Source organism: Hyla sarda, chromosome 1, assembly GCF_029499605.1.
Source record: "Hyla sarda isolate aHylSar1 chromosome 1, aHylSar1.hap1, whole genome shotgun sequence".
NCBI lineage: Eukaryota > Metazoa > Chordata > Amphibia > Anura > Hylidae > Hyla > Hyla sarda.
The window spans coordinates 256,548,121-256,570,535 of record NC_079189.1 but is presented as its reverse complement, the minus strand read 5'-3'; the positions used below and the strand labels follow the sequence as shown (position 1 = coordinate 256,570,535).

At 50.7% G+C, this 22,415-nt stretch overlaps 14 pseudogenes; all 14 read right to left on the bottom strand.

Moving 5' to 3' along the window:
* Positions 1 to 152: 152 nt before the first annotated feature.
* Positions 153 to 272, bottom strand: LOC130331536 (5S ribosomal RNA; annotated as a pseudogene).
* Positions 273 to 2,939: 2,667 nt separating this feature from the next.
* On the bottom strand, positions 2,940 to 3,059 carry LOC130321363 (5S ribosomal RNA; annotated as a pseudogene).
* Positions 3,060 to 4,747: 1,688 nt separating this feature from the next.
* Positions 4,748 to 4,867, bottom strand: LOC130324792 (5S ribosomal RNA; annotated as a pseudogene).
* A 1,099-nt stretch (positions 4,868 to 5,966) lies between these two features.
* LOC130332761 (5S ribosomal RNA) lies at positions 5,967 to 6,086 on the bottom strand (annotated as a pseudogene).
* Positions 6,087 to 7,167: 1,081 nt separating this feature from the next.
* LOC130349064 (5S ribosomal RNA) lies at positions 7,168 to 7,287 on the bottom strand (annotated as a pseudogene).
* An 878-nt stretch (positions 7,288 to 8,165) lies between these two features.
* Positions 8,166 to 8,285, bottom strand: LOC130316112 (5S ribosomal RNA; annotated as a pseudogene).
* A 475-nt stretch (positions 8,286 to 8,760) lies between these two features.
* LOC130349059 (5S ribosomal RNA) lies at positions 8,761 to 8,880 on the bottom strand (annotated as a pseudogene).
* An 871-nt stretch (positions 8,881 to 9,751) lies between these two features.
* LOC130319490 (5S ribosomal RNA) lies at positions 9,752 to 9,871 on the bottom strand (annotated as a pseudogene).
* A 284-nt stretch (positions 9,872 to 10,155) lies between these two features.
* Positions 10,156 to 10,275, bottom strand: LOC130349049 (5S ribosomal RNA; annotated as a pseudogene).
* Positions 10,276 to 12,544: 2,269 nt separating this feature from the next.
* On the bottom strand, positions 12,545 to 12,664 carry LOC130331718 (5S ribosomal RNA; annotated as a pseudogene).
* Positions 12,665 to 15,940: 3,276 nt separating this feature from the next.
* On the bottom strand, positions 15,941 to 16,060 carry LOC130349027 (5S ribosomal RNA; annotated as a pseudogene).
* Positions 16,061 to 17,126: 1,066 nt separating this feature from the next.
* LOC130352161 (5S ribosomal RNA) lies at positions 17,127 to 17,246 on the bottom strand (annotated as a pseudogene).
* Positions 17,247 to 18,533: 1,287 nt separating this feature from the next.
* LOC130348138 (5S ribosomal RNA) lies at positions 18,534 to 18,653 on the bottom strand (annotated as a pseudogene).
* Positions 18,654 to 20,714: 2,061 nt separating this feature from the next.
* LOC130324781 (5S ribosomal RNA) lies at positions 20,715 to 20,834 on the bottom strand (annotated as a pseudogene).
* Positions 20,835 to 22,415: the final 1,581 nt, after the last annotated feature.

The following is a 22,415-nucleotide window of genomic DNA, read 5'->3' as shown; positions in this document are numbered from 1 at the left end:
GGGCCCTAAGCTGGGTAGCAGTCTGCAATCTGACAAGAGCAGGCGCGTACAGCTTAGGATGGCTGTTGACAGCTTCACGCCCTTTATACTGTGCATTTAAGCATCAATAAATCCTTTTCCGAATCGGAGCGGAAGGCGGCAACAGATTAAAATGTCAAATGCACCCGGGATTCCCAGCCGGTCTCCCATGCTGGTACTTACCAGGCCCTAAGCTGGGTAGCAGTCTGCGATCTGACGAGAGCAGGCGCGTTCAGCTTAGGATGGCCTTTGACAGCTTCACGCCCTTTATACTGTGCATTTAAGCATCAATAAATCCTTTTCGGAATCGGAACGTAAGGTGGCAACAGAGCAAAATGTCAACAGCAGACGGGATTCCCAGCCAGTGTCCCATGCCGGTACTTACCGGGCCCTAAGATCTGTACCAGTCTGAGATCTGACGAGAGCAGGCGCGTTAAGCTTAGGATGGCCGTCGACAGCTTCACACCTTGTATACTGTGAATTTAAGCATCAATAAATCCTTTTCGGAATCGGAGCGTAAGGCGGCAACAGAGCAAAATGTCAACTGCACCCGGGATTCCCAGCCAGTCTCCCATGCCGGTACTTACTGGGCCCTAAGCTGGGTAGCAGTCTGCGATCTGACGAGAGCAGGCGCGTTCAGCTTAGGATGGCCGTTGACATCTTCACACCTTGTATATTGTGGATTTAAGCATCAATAAATATTTTTTTAATCGGAAAGGAAGGCGGCAATAGAGCAAAATGTCAATGGCACCTTGGATTGCCAGCCAGTCTCTCATGACGGTAACTGCCGGGCAGCAGTCTGCGATCTGAGGAGAGCAGGCACGTTCAGGCTTAGGATGGCCGTTGACAGCGTCACACCCTGTATATTGTGGATTTAAGCATCAATAAATCCTTTTCCGAATCGGAGCGGAAGGCGGCAACAGATTAAAATGTCAACTGCACCCGGGATTCCCAGCCAGTCTCCCATGCTGGTACTTACCAGGTCCGAAGCTGGGTAGCAGTCTGCGATCTGATGAGAACAGGCGCATTCAGCTTAGGATGGCCATAGACATCTTCATACCCTGTATACTGTGGATTTAAGCATCAATAAATCCTTTTCGGAATCGGAACGGAAGGCGGCAACAGAGCAAAATGTCAACGGCAGCCGGGATTCCCAGCCAGTGTCCCATGCCGGTACTTACCGGGCCCTAAGATCTGTACCAGTCTGCGATCTGACGAGAGCAGGCGCGTTAAGCTTAGGATGGCCGTCGACAGCTTTACACCTTGTATACTGTGGATTTAAGCATCAATAAATTAATTTCGGAATCGGAGCGGAAGGCAGCAATAGAGCAAAATGTCAACGGCACCCGGGATTCCCAGCCAGTCTCCCATGCCGGTACTTACTGGGCCCAAAGCTGGGTAGCAGTCTGCGATCTGACGAGAGCAGGCACGTTCAGCGTAGGATGGCCGTTGACATCTTCACGCCTTGTATATTGTGGATTTAAGCATCAATAAATATTTTTATTAATCGGAGAGGAAGGCAGCAACAGAGCAAAATGTCAATGGCACCTTGGATTGCCAGCCAGTCTCCCATGCCGGTAACTGCCGGGCAGCAGTCTGCGATCTGAGGAGAGCAGGCACGTTCAGGCTTAGGATGGCCGTTGACAGCTTCACCCTTTGTATACTGTGCATTTAAGCATCAATAAATCCTTTTCGGAATCGGAACGGAAGGCGGCAACAGAGCAAAATGTCAACGGCAGCCGGGATTCCCAGCCAGTGTCCCATGCCGGTACTTACCGGGCCCTAAGATCTGTACCAGTCTGCGATCTGACGAGAGCAGGCGCGTTAAGCTTAGGATGGCCGTCGACAGCTTCACACCTTGTATACTGTGGATTTAAGCATCAATAAATTCTTTTCGGAATCGGAGCGGAAGGCAGCAATAGAGCAAAATGTCAACGGCACCCGGGATTCCCAGCCAGTCTCCCATGCCAGTACTTACCGGGCCCTAAGCTGGGTAGCCGTCTGCGCTCTGACGAGAGCAGGCCCGTTCAGCTTAGGATGGCCATTGACAGCTTCATGCTTTTTATACTGTGCATTTAAGCATCAATAAATCCTTTTCGGAATCGGAACGGAAGGCGGCAACAGAGCAAAATGTCAACTGCACCCGGGATTCCCAGCCAGTCTCCCAAGCCGGTACTTACTGGGCCCTAAGCTGGGTAGCAGTCTGCGATCTGACGAGAGCAGGCGCGTTCAGCTTAGGATGGCCGTTGACATCTTCACGCCTTGTATATTGTGGATTTAAGCATCAATAAATATTTTTATTAATCGGAAAGGAAGGCGGCAACAGAGCAAAATGTCAATGGCACCTTGGATTGCCAGCCAGTCTCCCATGCCGGTAACTGCCAGGCAGCAGTCTGCGATCTGAGGAGAGCAGGCACGTTCAGGCTTAGGATGGCCGTTGACAGCTTCACACCTTGTATATTGTGGATTTAAGCATCAATAAATCCTTTTCTGAATCGGAGCGGAAGGCGGCAACAGATTAAAATGTCAACTGCACCCAGGATTCCCAGCCAGTCTCCCATGCTGGTACTTACCAGGCCCTAAGCTGGGTAGCAGTCTGCGATCTGACGAGAGCAGGTGCGTTCAGCTTAAGATGGCCGTTGGCAGCTTCACAATTTGTATACTGTGGATTTAAGCATCAATAAATAATTTTCGGAATCGGAGCAGAAACAGAGCAAAATGTCAACTGCACCCGGGATTCCCAGCCAGTCTCCCATGCTGGTACTTACCAGGCCCGAAGCTGGGTATCAGTCTGCGATCTGACGAGAACAGGCGCATTCAGCTTAGGATGGCCGTAGACATCTTCACACCCTGTATACTGTGGATTTAAGCATCAATAAATCCTTTTCGGAATCGGAGCGTAAGGCGGCAACAGAGCAAAATGTCAACGACACCTGGGATTCCCAGCCAGTCTCCCATGCTGGTACTTACCGGGCCCTAAGCTGGGTAGCAGTCTGCGATCTGACGAGAGCAGGCGTGTTCAGCTTAGGATGGCCGTTGACAGCTTCTCGCCCTTTATACTGTGCATTTAAGCATCAATAAATCCTTTTCGGAATCGGAACGGAAGGCGACAACAGAGCAAAATGTCAACGGCAGCCGGGATTCCCAGCCAGTGTCCCATGCCGGTACTTACCGGGCCCTAAGATCTGTACCAGTCTGCGATCTGACGAGAGCAGGCGCGTTAAGCTTAGGATGGCCGTCGACAGCTTCACACCTTGTATACTGTGGATTTAAGCATCAATAAATTCTTTTCGGAATCGGAGCGGAAGGCAGCAATAGAGCAAAATGTCAACGGCACCTGGAATTCCCAGCCAGTCTCCCATGCCAGGACTTACCGGGCCCTAAGCTGGGTAGCAGTCAGCGATCTGACGAGAGCAGGCGCGTTCAGCTTACGATGGCCATTGACAACTTCATGCTTTTTATACTGTGCATTTAAGCATCAATAAATCCTTTTCGGAATCGGAGAGGAAGGCGGCAACAGAGCAAAATGTCAATAGCACCTTGGATTGCCAGCCAGTCTCCCATGCCCGTACTTGCCGGGCAGCAGTCTGCGATCTGACAAGAACAGGCACATTCAGCTTAGGATAGCCGTAGACGGCTTCACACCCTGTATACTGTGGATTTAAGCATCAATAAATCCTTTTCGGAATCGAAGCGGAAGGCGGCTACAGAGCAAAATGTCAACAACACCTGGGATTCCCAGCCAGTCTCCCATGCTGGTACTTACCAGGCCCTAAGCTGGGTATCAGTCTGCGATCTAACGAGAGCAGGCGCGTTCAGCTTAGGATGACCGTTGACAGCTTCACACTTTGTATATTGTGCATTTAAGCATCAATAAATCCTTTTCGGAATCGGAAACGGAAGGCGGCAACAGAGCAAAATGTCAACGGCAGCCGGGATTCCCAGCCAGTGTCCCATGACGGTACTTACCGGGCCCTAAGATCTGTACCTGTCTGCGATCTGACAAGAGCAGGCGCGTTAAGCTTAGGATGGACGTCGACAGCTTCACACTTTGTATACTGTGGATTTAAGCATCAATAAATTATTTTCGGAATCGGAGCGGAGGGCAGCAATAGATCAAAATGTCAACGGCACATGGGATTCCCAGCCAGTCTCCCATGCTGGTACTTACCAGGCCCGAAGCTGGGTATCAGTCTGCGATCTGACGAGAACAGGCGCATTCAGCTTAGGATGGCCGTAGACATCTTCACACCCTGTATACTGTGGATTTAAGCATCAATAAATCCTTTTCGGAATCGGAGCGTAAGGCGGCAACAGAGCAAAATGTCAACGACACCTGGGATTCCCAGCCAGTCTCCCATGCTGGTACTTACCGGGCCCTAAACTGGGTAGCAGTCTGCAATCTGACGAGAGCAGGCGCGTTCAGCTTAGTAAGGCCGTTGACAGCTTCTCGCCCTTTATACTGTGCACTTAAGCATCAATAAATCCTTTTCGGAATTGGAAACGGAAGGCGGCAACAGAGCAAAATGTCAACGGCAGCCGGGATTCCCAGCCAGTGTCCCATGCCGGTACTTACCGGGCCCTAAGATCTGTACCTGTCTGCGATCTGACAAGAGCAGGCGCGTTAAGCTTAGGATGGACGTCGACAGCTTCACACTTTGTATACTGTGGATTTAAGCATCAATAAATTCTTTTCGGAATCGGAGCGGAAGGCAGCAATAGAGCAAAATGTCAACGGCACCTGGGATTCCCAGCCAGTCTCCCCTGCCAGTACTTACCGGGCCCTAAGCTGGGTAGCAGTCTGCGATCTGACGAGAGCAGGCGCGTTCAGCTTAGGATGGCCGTTGACAGCTTCACATTTTGTATACTGTGGATTTAAGCATCAATAAATAATTTTCGGAATCGGAGCAGAAGGCGGCAACAGATTAAAATGTCAACTGCACACGGGATTCCCAGCCAGTCTCCCATGCTGGTACTTACCAGGCCCTAAGCTGGGTATCAGTCTGCGATCTGAGGAGAGCAGGCGCGTTCAGCTTAGGATGGCAGTTGAAAGCTTCACGCTTTGTATACTGTGCATTTAAGCATCAATAAATCCTTTTCGGAATCGGAAACGGAAGGCTGCAACAGAGCAAAATGTCAATGGCAGCTGGGATTCCCAGCCAGTGTCCCATGCCGGTACTTACCGGGCCCTAAGCTGGGTAGCAGTCTGCGTTCTGACGAGAGCAGGGGCATTCAGCTTAGGATGGCCGTTGACATCTTCACACCCTGTATACCCTGTATACCCTGTATACTGTGGATTTAAGCATCAATAAATCCTTTTCGGAATCGGAACGGAACGCGGCAACAGAGCAAAATGTCAACGGCAGCCGGGATTCCCAGCCAGTGTACCATGCCGGTACTTACCGGGTCCTAAAATCTGTACCAGTCTGCGATCTGATGAGAGCAGGCGCGTTAAGCTTAGGATGGCCGTCGACAGCTTCACACCTTGTATACTGTGGATTTAAGCATCAATAAATAATTTTCGGAATCGGAGCGGAAGGCAGCAATAGAGCAAAATGTCAACGGCACCTGGGATTCCCAGCCAGTCTCCCATGCCAGTACTTACCGGGCCCTAAGCTGGGTAGCAGTTTGCGATCTAACGAGAGCAGGCACGTTCAGCTTAGGACAGCCATTGACAGCTTCATGCTTTTTATACTGTGCATTTAAGCATCAATAAATCCTTTTCGGAATCGGAGAGGAAGGCGGCAACAGAGCAAGATGTCAATAGCACCTTGGATTGCCAGCCAGTCTCCCATGCCCCTACTTGCCGGGCAGCAGTATGCGATCTGACAAGAACAGGCACATTCAGCTTAGGATAGCCGTAGACGGCTTCACACTCTGTATACTGTGGATTTAAGCATCAATAAATCCTTTTCGGAATCGAAGCGGAAGGCGGCTACAGAGCAAAATGTCAACAACACCTGGGATTCTCAGCCAGTCTCCCATGCTGGTACTTACCGGGCCCTAAGCTGGGTAGCAGTCTGCGATCTGATGAGAGCAGGCGCATTCAGCTTAGGATGGCCGTTGACAGCTTCACATTTTGTATACTGTGGATTTAAGCATCAATAAATAATTTTCGGAATCGGAGCAGAAGGCGGCAACAGATTAAAATGTCAACTGCACACGGGATTCCCAGCCAGTCTCCCATGCTGGTACTTACCAGGCCCTAAGCTGGGTATCAGTCTGCGATCTGACGAGAGCAGGCGCGTTCAGCTTAGGATGGCAGTTGACAGCTTCACACTTTGTATACTGTGCATTTAAGCATCAATAAATCCTTTTTGGAATCGGAAACGGAAGGCTGCAACAGAGCAAAATGTCAACGGCAGCCGGGATTCCCAGCCAGTGTCCCATGCCTGTACTTACCGGGCCCTAAGATCTGTACTAGTCTGCGATCTGACAAGAGCAGGCGCGTTAAGCTTAGGATGGCCGTCGACAGCTTCACACCTTGTATACTGTGGATTTAAGCATCAATAAATTCTTTTCGGAATCGGAGCGGAAGGCAGCAATAGAGCAAAATGTCAACGGCACCCAGGATTCCCAGCCAGTCTCCCATGCCAGTACTTACCGGGCCCTAAGCTGGGTAGCAGTCTGCAATCTGACGAGAGCAGACGCGTTCAGCTTAGGATGGCCATTGACAGCTTCATGCTTTTTATACTGTGCATTTAAGCATCAATAAATCCTTTTCGGAATCGGAGAGGAAGGCGGTAACAGAGCAAAATGTCAATAGCACCTTGGATTGCCAGCCAGTCTCCCATGCCCGTACTTGCCGGGCAGCAGTCTGCGATCTGACAAGAACAGGCACATTCAGCTTAGGATAGCCGTAGACGGCTTCACACCCTGTATACTGTGGATTTAAGCATCAAAAAATCATTTTCGGAATCGGAGCGGAAGGCGGCTACAGAGCAAAATGTCAACAACACTTGGGATTCCCAGCCAGTCTCCCATGCTGGTACTTACCGGGCCCTAAGCTGGGTAGCAGTCTGCGATCTGACGAGAGCAGACGCGTTCAGCTTAGGATGGCCGTTGAAAGCTTCATGCCCTTTATACTGTGCATTTAAGCATCAATAAATCCTTTTCCGAATCGGAGCGGAAGGCGGCAACAGATTAAAATGTCAACTGCACCCGGGATTCCCAGCCAGTCTCCCATGCTGGTACTTACCAGGCCCTAAGCTGGGTAGCAGTCTGCGATCTGACGAGAGCAGGCGCGTTCAGCTTAGGATGGCCGTTGACAGCTTCACACTTTGTATACTGTGCATTTAAGCATCAATAAATCCTTTTCGGAATCGGAACGGAAGGCGGCAACAGAGCAAAATGTCAACGGCAGCCGGGATTCCCAGCCAGTGTCCCATGCCGGTACTTACCGGGCCCTAAGATCTGTACCAGTCTGCGATCTGACGAGAGCAGGCGCGTTAAGCTTAGGATGGCCGTCGACAGCTTCACACCTTGTATACTGTGGATTTAAGCATCAATAAATTATTTTCGGAATCGGATCGGAAGGCAGCAATAGAGCAAAATGTCAACTGCACCCGGGATTCCCAACCAGTCTCCCATGCCGGTACTTACTGGGCCCTAAGCTGGGTAGCAGTCTGCGATCTGAGGAGAGCAGGCGCGTTCAGCTTAGGATGGCCGTTGACATCTTCACGCCTTGTATATTGTGGATTTAAGCATCAATAAATATTTTTATTAATCGGAGAGGAAGGCGGCAACAGAGCAAAATGTCAATGGCACCTTGGATTGCCAGCCAGTCTCCCACGCCGGTATCTGCCGGGCAGCAGTCTGCGATCTGAGGAGAGCAGACACGTTCAGCTTAGGATGGCCGTTGACAGCTTCACACCCTGTATATTGTGGATTTAAGCATCAATAAATCCTTTTCGGAATCGGAACGGAAGGCGGCAACAGAGCAAAATGTCAATGGCAGCCGGGATTCCCAGCCAGTGTCCCATGCCGGTACTTACCGCGCCCTAAGATCTGTACCAGTCTGCGATCTGACGAGAGCAGGCGCGTTCAGCTTAGGATGGCCGTCGACAGCTTCACACCTTGTATACTGTGGATTTAAGCATCAATAAATTCTTTTCGTAATCGGAGCGCAAGGCAGCAATAGAGCAAAATGTCAACGGCACCCGGGATTCCCAGCCAGTCTCCCATACCAGTACTTACCGGGCCCTAAGCTGGGTAGCCGTCTGCGATCTGACGAGAGCAGGCGCGTTCAGCTTAGGATGGCCATTGACAGCTTCACGCTTTTTATACTGTGCATTTAAGCATCAATAAATCCTTTTCGGAATCGGAACGGAAGGCGGCAACAGAGCAAAATGTCAACTGCACCCGGGATTCCCAGCCAGTCTCCCATGCCGGTACTTACTGGGCCCTAAGCTGGGTAGCAGTCTGCGATCTGACGAGAGCAGGCGCGTTCAGCTTAGGATGGCCGTTGACATCTTCACGCCTTGTATATTGTGGATTTAAGCATCAATAAATATTTTTATTAATCGGAGAGGAAGGCGGCAACAGAGCAAAATGTCAATGGCACCTTGGATTGCCAGCCAGTCTCCCATGCCAGTAACTGCCGGGCAGCAGTCTGCGATCTGAGGAGAGCAGGCACGTTCAGGCTTAGGATGGCCCTTGACAGCTTCACACCCTGTATATTGTTGATTTAAGCATCAATAAATCCTTTTCCGAATCGGAGCGGAAGGCGGCAACAGATTAAAATGTCAACTGCACCCGGGATTCCCAGCCAGTCTCCCATGCTGGTACTTACCAGGCCCTAAGCTGGGTAGCAGTCTGCGATCTGACGAGAGCAGGCGCGTTCAGCTTAGGATGGCCGTTGACAGCTTCACACTTTGTATACTGTGAATTTAAGCATCAATAAATAATTTTCGGAATCGGAGCAGAAACAGAGCAAAATGTCAACTGCACCCGGGATTCCCAGCCAGTCTCCCATGCTGGTACTTACCAGGCCCGAAGCTGGGTAGCAGTCTGCGATCTGACGAGTACAGGCGCATTCAGCTTAGGATGGCCGTAGACATCTTCACACCCTGTATACTGTGGATTTAAGCATCAATAAATCCTTTTCGGAATCGGAGCGTAAGGCGGCAACAGAGCAAAATGTCAACGACACCTGGGATTCCCAGCCAGTCTCCCATGCTGGTACTTACCGGGCCCTAAGCTGGGTATCAGTCTGCGATCTGACGAGAGCAGGCGCGTTCAGCTTAGGATGGCCGTTGATAGTTTCTCGCCCTTTATACTGTGCATTTAAGCATCAATAAATCCTTTTCGGAATCGGAACGGAAGGCGGCAACAGAGCAAAATGTCAACGGCAGCCGGGATTCCCAGCCAGTGTCCCATGTCGGTACTTACCGGGCCCTAAGATCTGTACCAGTCTGCGATCTGACGAGAGCAGGCGCGTTAAGCTTAGGATGGCCATTGACAGCTTCATGCTTTTTATACTGTGCATTTAAGCATCAATAAATCCTTTTTGGAATCGGAGAGGAAGGCGGCAACAGAGCAAAATGTCAATAGCACCTTGGATTGCCAGCCAGTCTCCCATGCCCGTACTTGCCGGGCAGGAGTCTGCGATCTGACAAGAACATGCACATTCAGCTTAGGACAGCCGTAGACGGCTTCACACCCTGTATACTGTGGATTTAAGCATCAATAAATTCTTTTCGGAATCGAAGCGGAAGGCGGCTACAGAGCAAAATGTCAACAACACCTGGGATTCCCAGCCAGTCTCCCATGCTGGTACTTACCGGGCCCTAAGCTGGGTAGCAGTCTGCGATCTGACGAGAGCAGGCGCGTTCAGCTTAGGATGGCCGTTGACAGCTTCACACCCTGTATACTGTGGATTTAAGCATCAATAAATCCTTTTCCGAATCGGCGCGGAAGGCGGCAACAGATTAAAATGTCAACTGCACCCGGGATTCCCAGCCAGTCTCCCATGCTGGTACTTACCGGGCCTTAAGCTGGGTAGCAGTCTGCGATCTAACGAGAGCAGGCGCGTTCAGTTTAGGATGGCCGTTGACAGCTTCACGCCCTTTATACTGTGCATTTAAGCATCAATAAATCCTTTTCCGAATTGGAGCGGAAGGCGGCAACAGATTAAAATGTCAACTGCACCCGGGATTCCCAGCCAGTCTCCCATGCTGGTACTTACCAGGCCCTAAGCTGGGTAGCAGTCTGCGATCTGACGAGAGCAGGCGCGTTCAGCTTAGGATGGCCGTTGACAGCTTCACACTTTGTATACTGTGCATTTAAGCATCAATAAATCTGTTTCGGAAACAGAACGGAAGGCGGCAACAGAGCAAAATGTCAACGGCTGCCGGGATTCCCAGCCAGTGTCCCATGCCGGTACTTACCGGGCCCTAAGCTGGGTAGCCGTCTGCGATCTGACGAGAGCAGGCGCGTTCAGCTTAGGATGGCCATTGACAGCTTCATGCTTTTTATACTGTGCATTTAAGCATCAATAAATCCTTTTCCGAATCGGAGCGGAAGGCGGCAACAGAGCAAAATGTCAACGGCAGCCGGGATTCCCAGCCAGTGTCCCATGCCAGTACTTACCGGGCCCTAAGATCTGTACCAGTCTGCGATCTGACGAGAGCAGGCGCGTTAAGCTTAGGATGGCCGTCGACAGCTTCACACCTTGTATACTGTGGATTTAAGCATCAATAAATTATTTTCGGAATCGGAGCGGAAGGCAGCAATAGAGCAAAGTGTCAACGGCACCTGGGATTCCCAGCCAGTCTCCCCTGCCAGTACTTACCGGGCCCTAAGCTGGGTAGCAGTCTGCGATCTGATGAGAGCAGGCGCGTTCAGCTTAGGATGGCCATTGAAAGCTTCGTGCTTTTTATACTGTGCATTTAAGCATCAATAAATCCTTTTCGGAATCGGAGAGGAAGGCGGCAACAGAGCAAAATGTCAATAGCACCTTGGATTGCCAGCCAGTCTCCCATGCCCGTACTTGCCGGGCAGCAGTCTGCGATCTGACAAGAACAGGCACATTCAGCTTAGGATAGCCGTAGACGGCTTCAAACCCTGTATACTGTGGATTTAAGCATCAATAAATCCTTTACGGAATCGGAGCAGAAGGCGGCTACAGAGCAAAATGTCAACAACACCTAGGATTCCCAGCCAGTCTCCCATGCTGGTACTTACAGGGCCCTAAGCTGGGTAGCAGTCTGCGATCTGACGAGAGCAGGCGCGTTCAGCTTAGGATGGCCGTTGACAGCTTCACGCCCTTTATACTGTGCATTTAAGCATCAATAAATCATTTTCCGAATCGGAGCGGAAGGCGGCAACAGAGCAAAATGTCAACTGCACCCGGGATTCCCAGCCAGTCTCCCATGCCGGTACTTACTGGGCCCTAAGCTAGGTAGCCGTCTGCGATCTGACGAGAGCAGGCGCGTTCAGCTTAGGATGGCCGTTGACATCTTTACGCCTTGTATATTGTGGATTTAAGCATCAATAAATATTTTTATTAATCGGAGAAGAAGGCGGCAACAGAGCAAAATGTCAATGGCACCTTGGATTGCCAGCCAGTCTCCCATGCCGGTATCTGCCGGGCAGCAGTCTGGAATCTGAGGAGAGCAGGCATGTTCAGGCTTAGGATGGCTGTTGCCAGCTTCACACCCTGTATATTGTGGATTTAAGCATCAATAGATCCTTTTCTGAATTGGATCGGAAGGCGGCAACAGATTAAAATGACAACTGCACCCGGGATTCCCAGCCAGTCTCCCATGCTGGTACTTACCAGGCCCTCAGCTGGGTAGCAGTCTGCGATCTGACGAGAGCAGGCGCGTTCAGCTTAGGATGGCCGTTGACAGCTTCACACTTTGTATACTGTGCATTTAAGCATCAATAAATCCTTTTCGGAATCGGAACGGAAGGCGGCAACAGAGCAAAATGTCAACGGCAGCCGGGATTCCCAGCCAGTGTCTCATGCCGGTACTTACCGGGCCCTAAGATCTGTACCAGTCTGCGATCTGACGAGAGCAGGCGCGTTAAGCTTAGGATGGCCGTCGACAGCTTCACACCTTGTATACTGTGGATTTAAGCATCAATAAATTCTTTTCAGAATCGGAGCGGAAGGCAGCAATAGAGCAAAATGTTAACTGCACCCGGGATTCCCAGCCAGTCTCCCATGCCAGTACTTACCAGGCCCTAAGCTGGGTAGCAGTCTGCGATCTGACGAGTGCAGGCGCGTTCAGCTTAGGATGGCCATTGACAGCTTCATGCTTTTTATACTGTGTATTTAAGCATCAATAAATCCTTTTCGGAATCAGAGAGGAAGGCGGCAACAGAGCAAAATGTCAATAGCACCTTGGATTGCCAGCCAGTCTCCCATGCCCGTACATGCCGGGCAGCAGTCTGCGATCTGACAAGAACAGGCACATTCAGCTTAGGATAGCCGTAGACGGCTTCACACCCTGTATACTGTGGATTTAAGCATCAATAAATAATTTTCGGAATCGAAGCGGAAGGCGGCTACAGAGCAAAATGTCAACAACACCTGGGATTCCCAGCCAGTCTCCCATGCTGGTACTTACCGGGCCCTAAGCTGGGTAGCAGTCTGCGATCTGACGAGAGCAGGCGCGTTCAGCTTAGGATGGCCATTGACAGCTTCATGATTTTTATACTGTGCATTTAAGCATCAATAAATCCTTTTCGGAATCGGAACGGAAGGCGGCAACAGAGCAAAATGTCATCTGCACCCGGGATTCCCAGCCAGTCTCCCATGCCGGTACTTACTGGGCCCTAAGCTGGGTAGCAGTCTGCGATCTGACGAGAGCAGGCGAGTTCAGCTTAGGATGGCCATTGACAGCTTCATGCTTTTTATACTGTGCATTTAAGCATCAATAAATCCTTTTCGGAATCGGAACGGAAGGCGGCAACAGAGCATAATGTCAACTGCACCCGGGATTCCCAGCCAGTCTCCCATGCCGGTACTTACTGGGCCCTAAGCTGGGTAGCAGTCTGCGATCTGACGAGAGCAGGCGCGTTCAGCTTAGGATGGCCGTTGACATCTTCACGCCTTGTATATTGTGGATTTAAGCATCAATAAATATTTTTATTAATCGAAGTGGAAGGCGGCAACAGAGCAAAATGTCAATGGCACCTTGGATTGCCAGCCAGTCTCCCATGCCGGTAACTGCTGGGCAGCAGTCTGCGATCTGAGGAGAGCAGGCACGTTCAGGCTTAGGATGGCCGTTGACAGCTTCACACCCTGTGTATTGTGGATTTAAGCATCAATAAATCCTTTTCCGAATCGGAGCAGAAGGCGGCAACAGATTAAAATTTCAACTGCACCCGGGATTCCCAGCCAGTCTCCCATGCCGTTACTTACCGGGCCCTAAGCTGGGTAGCAGTCTGCGATCTGAGGAGAGCAGGCACGTTCAGGCTTAGGATGGCCGTTGACAGCTTCACACCCTGTATATTGTGGATTTAAGCATCAATAAATCCTTTTCCGAATCGGAGGGGAAGGCGGCAACAGATTAAAATGTCAACTGCACCCGGGATTCCCAGCCAGTCTCCCATGCTGGTACTTACCAGGCTCTAAGCTGGGTAGCAGTCTGCGATCTGACAAGAACAGGCACATTCAGCTTAGGATAGCCGTAGACGGCTTCACACCCTGTATATTGTGGATTTAAGCATCAATAAATCCTTTTCGGAATCGGAGCAAAATGTCTACAGAGCTACAGAGCAAAATGTCAACAACACCTGAGATTCCCAGCCAGTCCCCCATGCTGGTACTTACCGGGCCCTAAGATGGGTAGCAGTCTGCGATCTGACGAGAGCAGGCGCGTTCAGCTTAGGATGGCCGTTGACAGCTTCACACTTTGTATACTGTGCATTTAAGCATCAATAAATCCTTTTCGCAATCGGAACGGAAGGCGGCAACAGAGCAAAATGTCAACTGCACCCGGCATTCCCAGCCAGTCTCCCAAGCCGGTACTTACTGGGCCCTAAGCTGGGTAGCAGTCTGCGATCTGACGAGAGCAGGCGCGTTCAGCTTAGGATGGCCGTTGACAGCTTCATGCTTTTTATACTTTGCATTTAAGCATCAGTAAATCCTTTTCGGAATCGGAGAGGAAGGCGGCAACAGAGCAAAATGTCAACTGCACCCGGGATTCCCAGCCAGTCTCCCATGCCGGTACTTACTGGGCCCTAAGCTGGGTAGCAGTCTGCGATCTGACGAGAGCAGGCGCGTTAAGCTTAGGATGGCCGTCGACAGCTTCACACCTTGTATACTGTGGATTTAAGCATCAATAAATTCTTTTCGGAATCGGAGCGGAAGGCAGCAATAGAGCAAAATGTCTACGGCACCCGGGATTCCCAGCCAGTCTCCCATGCCAGTACTTACTGGGCCCTAATCTGGGTAGCAGTCTGCGATCTGACGAGAGCAGGCGCGTTGAGATTAGGATGGCCATTGACAGCTTCATGCTTTTTATACTGTGCATTTAAGCATCAATAAATCCTTTTCGGAATCGGAGAGGAAGGCGGCAACAGAGCAAAATGTCAATAGCACCTTGGATTGCCAGCCAGTCTCCCGTGCCCGTACTTGCCGGGCAGCAGTCTGCGATCTGACAAGAACAGGCACATTCAGCTTAGGATAGCCGTAGATGGCTTCACACCCTGTATACTGTGGATTTAAGCATCAATAAATCCTTTTCGGAATCGGAGCGGAAGGCGGCTACAGAGCAAAATGTCAACAACACCTGGGATTCCCAGCCAGTCTCCCATGCTGGTACTTACCGGGCCCTAAGCTAGGTAGCAGTCTGAGATCTGACGAGAGCAGGCACGATCAGCTTAGGATGGCCGTTGACAGCTTCACGCCCTTTATACTGTGCGTTTAAGCATCAATAAATCATTTTCCGAATCGGAGCGGAAGGCGGCAACAGAGCAAAATGTCAACTGCACCCAGGATTCCCAGCCAGTCTCCCATGCCGGTACTTACTGGGCCCTAAGCTGGGTAGCAGTCTGCGATCTGACGAGAGCAGGCGCGTTCAGCTTAGGATGGCCGTTGACATCTTTACGCCTTGTATATTGTGGATTTAAGCATCAATAAATATTTTTATTAATCGGAGAAGAAGGCGGCAACAGAGCAAAATGTCAATGGCACCTTGGATTGCCAGCCAGTCTCCCATGCCGGTATCTGCCGGGCAGCAGTCTGCGATCTGAGGACAGCAGGCACGTTCAGGCTTAGGATGGCCGTTGACAGCTTCACACCCTGTATATTGTGGATTTAAGCATCAATAGATCCTTTTCCGAATTGGATCGGAAGGCGGCAACAGATTAAAATGTCAACTTCACCCGGGATTCCCAGCCAGTCTCCCATGCTGGTACTTACCAGGCCCTAAGCTGGGTAGCAGTCTGCGATCTGACGAGAGCAGGCGCGTTCAGCTTAGGATGGCCATTGACAGCTTCATGCTTTTTATACTGTGCATTTAAGCATCAATAAATCATTTTCGGAATCAGAACGGAAGGCGGCAACAGAGCAAAATGTCAACTGCACTCGGGATTCCCAGCCAGTCACCCATGCCGGTACTTACTGGGCCCTAAGCTGGGTAGCAGTCTGCGATCTGATGAGAGCAGGCGCGTTCAGCTTAGGATGGCCGTTGACATCTTCACGCCTTGTAAATTGTGGATTTAAGCATCAATAAATATTTTTATTAATCGGAGAGGAAGGCGGCAACAGAGCAAAATGTCAATGGCACCTTGGATTGCCAGCCAGTCTCCCATGCCGTTAACTGCCGGGCAGCAGTCTGCGACCTGAGGAGAGCAGGCACGTTCAGGCTTAGGATGGCCGTTGACAGCTTCACACCCTGTATATTGTGGATTTAAGCATCAATAAATCCTTTTCCGAATCGGAGCGGAAGGCGGCAACAGATTAAAATGTCAACTGCACCCGGGATTCCCAGCCAGTCTCCCATGCTGGTACTTACCAGGCCCTAAGCTGGGTAGCAGTCTGCGATCTGACGAGAGCAGGCGCGTTCAGCTTAGGATGGCCGTTGACAGCTTCACACTTTGTATACTGTGGATTTAAGCATCAATAAATAATTTTCGGAATCGGAGCAGAAACAGAGCAAAATGTCAACTGCACCCGGGATTCCCAGTCAGTCTCCCATGCTGGTACTTACCAGGTCCGAAGCTGGGTAGCAGTCTGCGATCTGATGAGAACAGGCGCATTCAGCTTAGGATGGCCAAAGACATCTTCATGCCCTGTATACTGTGGATTTAAGCATCAATAAATCCTTTTCGGAATCGGAACGGAAGGCGGCAACAGAGCAAAATGTCAACGGCAGCCGGGATTCCCAGCCAGTGTCCCATGCCGGTACTTACCGGGCCCTAAGATCTGTACCAGTCTGCGATCTGACGAGAGCAGGCGCGTTAAGCTTAGGATGGCCGTCGACAGCTTCACACCTTGTATACTGTGGATTTAAGCATCAATAAATTCTTTTCGGAATCGGATCGGAAGGCAGCAATAGAGCAAAATGTCAACGGCACCTGGGAATCCCAGCCAGTCTCCCATGCCAGTACTTACCGGGCCCTAAGCTGGGTAGCAGTCTGCAATCTGACGAGAGCAGGCGCGTTCAGCTTACGATGGCCATTGACAGCTTCATGCTTTTTATACTGTGCATTTAAGCATCAATAAATCCTTTTCGGAATCGGAGAGGAAGGCGGCAACAGAGCAAAATGTCAATAGCACCTTGGATTGCCAGCCAGTCTCCCGTGCCCGTACTTGCCGGGCAGCAGTCTGCGATCTGACAAGAACAGGCACATTCAGCTTAGGATAGCCGTAGACGGCTTCACACCCTGTATATTGTGGATTTAAGCATCAATAAATCCTTTTCCGAATCGGAGCGGAAGGTGGCAACAGATTAAAATGTCAACTGCACCCGGGATTCCCAGCCAGTCTACAATGCTGGTACTTACCGGGCCCTAAGCTGGGTAGCAGACTGCGATCTGATGAGAGCAGGCGCGTTCAGCTTAGGATGGCCGTTGACAGCTTCACACTTTGTATACTGTGGATTTAAGCATCAATAAATAATTTTCGAAATCGGAGCAGAAGCAGAGCAAAATGTCAACGGCAGCCGGGATTCCCAGGCAGTCTCCCATGCTGGTACTTACCAGGCCCGAAGCTGGGTAGCAGTCTGCGATCTGACGAGAACAGGCGCATTCAGCTTAGGATGGCCGTAGACATCTTCACACCCTGTATACTGTGAATTTAAGCATCAATAAATCCTTTTCGGAATCGGAGCGGAAGGCGGCAACAGAACAAAATGTCAACGACACCTGGGATTCCCAGCCAGTCTCCCATGCTGGTACTTACCGGGCCCTAAGCTGTGTAGCAGTCTGCGATCTGCCGAGAGCAGGCTCGTTCAGCTTAGGATGGCCGTTGACAGCTTCTCGCCCTTTATACTGTGCATTTAAGCATCAATAAATCCTTTTCGGAATCGGAACAGAAGGCGGCAACAGAGAAAAATGTCAACGGCAGCCGGGATTCCCATCCAGTGTCTCATGCCGGTACTTACCGGGCCCTAAGATCTGTACCAGTCTGCGATCTGACCAGAGCAGGCGCGTTAAGCTTAGGATGGCCGTCGACAGCTTCACACCTTGTATACTGTGGATTTAAGCATCAATAAATTATTTTCGGAATCAGAGCGGAAGGCGGCAACAGAGCAAAATGTCAACAACACCTGGGATTCCCAGCCAGTCTCCCATGCTGGTACTTACCGGGCCCTAAGCTGGGTAGCAGTCTGCGATCTGACAAGAGCAGGCGCCTTCAGCTTAGGATGGCCGTTGACAGCTTCACATTTTGTATACTGTGGATTTAAGCATCAATAAATAATTTTCGGAATCGGAGCAGAAACTGAGCAAAATGTCAACTGCACCCGGGATTCCCAGCCAGTCTCCCATGCTGGTACTTACCAGTCCCGAAGCTGGGAAGCAGTCTGCGATCTGACGAGAACAGGCGCATTCAGCTTAGGATGGCCGTAGACATCTTCACACCCTGTATACTGTGGATTTAAGCATCAATAAATCCTTTTCGGAATCGGAGCGTAAGGCGGCAACAGAGCAAAATGTCAACGGCAGCCGGGATTCCCAGCCAGTGTCCCATGCCGGTACTTACCGGGCCCTAAGATCTGTACCAGTCTGCGATCTGACGAGAGCAGGCGCGTTCAGCTTAGGATGGCCGTTTACAGCTTCTCGCCCTTTATACTGTGCATTTAAGCATCAATAAATCCTTTTCGGAATCGGAACGGAAGGCGGCAACAGAGCAAAATGTCAACGGCAGCCGGGATTCCCAGCCAGTGTCTCATGCCGGTACTTACCGGGCCCTAAGATCTGTACCAGTCTGCGATCTGACGAGAGCAGGCGCGTTAAGCTTAGGATGGCCGTCGACAGCTTCACACCTTGTATACTGTTGATTTAAGCATCAATAAATTATTTTCGGAATCGGAGCGGAGGGCAGCAATAGAGCAAAATGTCAACGGCACCTGGGATTCCCAGCCAGTCTCCCCTGCCAGTACTTACCGGGCCCTAAGCTGGGTAGCAATCTGCGATCTGACGAGAGCAGGCGCGTTCAGCTTAGGATGGCCATTGACAGCTTCATGCTTTTTATACTGTGCATTTAAGCATCAATAAATCCTTTTCGGAATCGGAGAGGAAGGCGGCAACAGAGCAAAATGTCAATAGTTCCTTGGATTGCCAGCCAGTCTCCCATGCCCGTACTTGCCGGGCAGCAGTCTGCAATCTGACAAGAACAGGCACATTCAGCTTAGGATAGACAAAGACGGCTTCACACCCTGTATACTGTGGATTTAAGCATCAATAAATCCTTTTCGGAATCGAAGCGGAAGGCGGCTACAGAGCAAAATGTCAACAACACCTGGGATTCCCAGCCAGTCTCCCATGCTGGTACTTACCGGGCCCTAAGCTGGGTAGCAGTCTACAATCTGACGAGAGCAGGCGCTTTCAGCTTAGGATGGCCGTTGACAGCTTCACACTTTGTATACTGTGGATTTAAGCATCAATAAATAATTTTCGAAATCGGAGCAAAATGTCAACGGCAGCCGGGATTCCCAGCCAGTCTCCCATGCCGGTACTTACCAGGCCCAAAGCTGGGTAGCAGTCTGCGATCTGACGAGAACAGGCGCATTCAGCTTAGGATGGCCGTAGACACCTTCACACCCTGTATACTGTGGATTTAAGCATCAATAAATCCTTTTCGGAATCGGAGCGGATGGCGGCAACAGAACAAAATGTCAACGACACCTGGGATTCCCAGCCAGTCTCCCATGCTGGTACTTACCTGGCCCTAAGCTGGGTAGCAGTCTGCGATCTGACGAAAGCAGGCGCGTTCAGCTTAGGATGGCCGTTTACAGCTTCTCGCCCTTTAAACTGTGCATTTAAGCATCAATAAATCCTTTTCGGAATCGGAACGGAAGGAGGCAACAGAGCAAAATGTCAACGGCAGCCGGGATTCCCAGCCAGTGTCTCATGCCGATACTTACCGGGCCCTAAGATCTGTACCAGTCTGCGATCTGACGAGAGCAGGCGCGTTAAGCTTAGGATGGCCGTCGACAGCTTCACACCTTGTATACTGTGGATTTAAGCATCAATAAATTCTTTTCGGAATCGGAGCGGAAGGCAGCAATAGAGCAAAATGTCAACGGCACCCGGGATTCCCAGCCAGTCTCCCATGCCAGTACTTACTGGGCCCTAATCTGGGTAGCAGTCTGCGATCTGACGAGAGCAGGCGCGTTCAGATTAGGATGGCCATTGACAGCTTCATGCTTTTTATACTGTGCATTTAAGCATCAATAAATCCTTTTCGGAATCGGAGAGGAAGGCGGCAACAGAGCAAAATGTCAATAGCACCTTGGATTGCCAGCCAGTCTCCCGTGCCCGTACTTGCCGGGCAGCAGTCTGCGATCTGACAAGAACAGGCACATTCAGCTTAGGATAGCCGTAGATGGCTTCACACCCTGTATACTGTGGATTTAAGCATCAATAAATCCTTTTCGGAATCGGAGCGGAGGGCGGCTACAGAGCAAAATGTCAACAACACCTGGGATTCCCAGCCAGTCTCCCATGCTGGTACTTACCGGGCCCTAAGCTAGGTAGCAGTCTGCGATTTTACGAGAGCAGGCACGTTCAGCTTAGGATGGCCGTTGACATCTTTACGCCTTGTATATTGTGGATTTAAGCATCAATAAATATTTTTATTAATCAAAGAAGAAGGCGGCAACAGAGCAAAATGTCAACGACACCTGGGATTCCCAGCCAGCCTCCCATGCTGGTACTTACCGGGCCCTAAACTGGGTAGCAGTCTGCAATCTGACGAGAGCAGGCGCGTTCAGCTTATTAAGGCCGTTGACAGCTTCTCGCCCTTTATACTGTGCACTTAAGCATCAATAAATCCTTTTCGGAATTGGAAACGGAAGGCGGCAACAGAGCAAAATGTCAACGGCAGCCGGGATTCCCAGCCAGTGTCCCATGCCGGCACTTACCGGGCCCTAAGATCTGTACCTGTCTGCGATCTGACAAGAGCAGGCGCGTTAAGCTTAGGATGGCCGTCGACAGCTTCACACTTTGTATACTGTGGATTTAAGCATCAATAAATTCTTTTCGGAATCGGAGCGGAAGGCAGCAATAGAGCAAAATGTCAACGGCACCTGGGATTCCCAGCCAGTCTCCCCTGCCAGTACTTACCGGGCCCTAAGCTGGGTAGCAGTCTGCGATCTGACGAGAGCAGGCGCGTTCAGCTTAGGATGGCCGTTGACAGCTTCATGCTTTTTATACTGTGCATTTAAGCATCAGTAAATCCTTTTCGGAATCGGAGAGGAAGGCGGCAACAGAGCAAAATGTCAACTGCACCCGGGATTCCCAGCCAGTCTCCCATGCCGGTACTTACTGGGCCCTAAGCTGGGTAGCAGTCTGCGATCTGACGAGAGCAGGCGCGTTAAGCTTAGGATGGCCGTCGACAGCTTCACACCTTGTATACTGTGGATTTAAGCATCAATAAATTCTTTTCGGAATCGGAGCGGAAGGCAGCAATAGAGCAAAATGTCAACGGCACCCGGGATTCCCAGCCAGTCTCCCATGCCAGTACTTACTGGGCCCTAATCTGGGTAGCAGTCTGCGATCTGACGAGAGCAGGCGCGTTGAGATTAGGATGGCCATTGACAGCTTCATGCTTTTTATACTGTGCATTTAAGCATCAATAAATCCTTTTCGGAATCGGAGAGGAAGGCGGCAACAGAGCAAAATGTCAATAGCACCTTGGATTGCCAGCCAGTCTCCCGTGCCCGTACTTGCTGGGCAGCAGTCTGCGATCTGACAAGAACAGGCACATTCAGCTTAGGATAGCCGTAGATGGCTTCACACCCTGTATACTGTGGATTTAAGCATCAATAAATCCTTTTCGGAATCGGAGCGGAAGGCGGCTACAGAGCAAAATGTCAACAACACCTGGGATTCCCAGCCAGTCTCCCATGCTGGTACTTACCGGGCCCTAAGCTAGGTAGCAGTCTGCGATCTGACGAGAGCAGGCACGATCAGCTTAGGATGGCCGTTGACAGCTTCACGCCCTTTATACTGTGCGTTTAAGCATCAATAAATCATTTTCCGAATCGGAGCGGAAGGCGGCAACAGAGCAAAATGTCAACTGCACCCAGGATTCCCAGCCAGTCTCCCATGCCGGTACTTACTGGGCCCTAAGCTGGGTAGCAGTCTGCGATCTGACGAGAGCAGGCGCGTTCAGCTTAGGATGGCCGTTGACATCTTTACGCCTTGTATATTGTGGATTTAAGCATCAATAAATATTTTTATTAATCGGAGAAGAAGGCGGCAACAGAGCAAAATGTCAATGGCACCTTGGATTGCCAGCCAGTCTCCCATGCCGGTATCTGCCGGGCAGCAGTCTGCGATCTGAGGACAGCAGGCACGTTCAGGCTTAGGATGGCCGTTGACAGCTTCACACCCTGTATATTGTGGATTTAAGCATCAATAGATCCTTTTCCGAATTGGATCGGAAGGCGGCAACAGATTAAAATGTCAACTTCACCCGGGATTCCCAGCCAGTCTCCCATGCTGGTACTTACCAGGCCCTAAGCTGGGTAGCAGTCTGCGATGTGACGAGAGCAGGCGCGTTCAGCTTAGGATGGCCATTGACAGCTTCATGCTTTTTATACTGTGCATTTAAGCATCAATAAATCATTTTCGGAATCAGAACGGAAGGCGGCAACAGAGCAAAATGTCAACTGCACTCGGGATTCCCAGCCAGTCACCCATGCCGGTACTTACTGGGCCCTAAGCTGGGTAGCAGTCTGCGATCTGATGAGAGCAGGCGCGTTCAGCTTAGG